This window comes from Trichechus manatus, unplaced genomic scaffold (assembly GCF_000243295.1).
Source record: "Trichechus manatus latirostris isolate Lorelei unplaced genomic scaffold, TriManLat1.0 scaffold00084, whole genome shotgun sequence".
NCBI lineage: Eukaryota > Metazoa > Chordata > Mammalia > Sirenia > Trichechidae > Trichechus > Trichechus manatus.
This window is the reverse complement of record NW_004444020.1, coordinates 8,352,772-8,354,172: the sequence shown is the minus strand read 5'-3', so window position 1 is coordinate 8,354,172 and position 1,401 is coordinate 8,352,772.

The following is a 1,401-nucleotide window of genomic DNA, read 5'->3' as shown; positions in this document are numbered from 1 at the left end:
AATTGATGCATCTCAGGTGGCCGCTTGCAAGCTTTTAAGACTCCAGACATCACTCACCAAAGTAGGATGCAGAACATTTTCTTAAGCTTTGTTATGCCATTTGACCTAGAAGTCCCCTGAAAGCATGGTCCCCAGACCGCTACCCTGCTACTCTATCCCTCAAAGTGTTTGATTGTATTCAGGAAACTTCTTAGCTTTGGTTTAGTTCAGTTGTGCTGACTTCCACTGTAGTGAGTGCTGTCCTTCCTTTCACCTAAGATAATTCTTATCTACTATCTAGTTAGTAAATAACCCTCCCCCTCCCTCCTCACCCTTGTAACCATCAAAGAATGTTTTCTTCTGTATTTAAACCTTTTCTTGAGTTCTTATAATAGTGGTCTTATACAATATTTGTCCTTCTGTGACTGACTAAATTCACTCAGCATAATGACTTCCAGATTCCTCTATGTTATAAGATGTTTCATGGCTTCATCATTGTTCTTTATCATTGCATAGCATTCCATTGTGTGGATATACCATAATTTGTTTATCCATTCATCCGTTGATGGGCAGCTAGGTTGTTTCCATCTTTTTGCTATTGTAAGCAGTGCTGCAGTGAACATGGGTGTGCATATATCTATTCGTCTGATGGCTCTTATTTCTCTAGGATATATTCCAAGGAGCGGGATAGCTGGATCGTATGGTACTTCTATTTCTAGCTTTTTAAGGAAGCGCCAAATCGATTTCCAAAGTGGTTGTACCATTTTACATTCCCACCTACAGTGTATAAGTGTTCCAGTCTCTCCACAACCTCTCCAGTATTTATTATTTTGTGTTTTTTGGATTAATGGTAGCCTTGTTGGGGTGAGATGATATCTCATTGTAGTTTTGATCTGCATTTCTCTAATGGATAATGATCATAAGCATTTCTTCACGTGTCTATTAGCTGCCTGAATATTTTATTTGGTGAAGTGCCTGCTCATATCTTTTGCCCGTTTTTTAATTGGGTTATTTGTATTTTTGTTGTCGAGGTTTTGCAGTGTCTTGTAGATTTTAGAGATTAGACGCTGATCGGATTTGTCGTAGCCAAAAATGCTTTCCTAGTCTGTAGGTTGTCTTTTGACTCCTTTGGTGGAGTCTTTTGATGAGCATAAGTGTTTGATTTTTAGGAGTTCCCATTTATCTAGTCTCTCTTCTGGTGTTTGTGCATTGTTACTTATGGTTCATGTTGTGTTTATGCCTTGTATTAGGGCTCCTAGCATTGTCTATTTTCTCTTCTATGATCTTTATCGTTTTCGATTTTATATTTAAGTCTTTGATCCATTTTGACTTAGTTTTTGTGCATGGTGTGAGGTATGGGTCTTGTTTCAGTTTTTTGCAGATGGATATCCAGTTATGCCAGCACCATTTGTTAAAGAGACT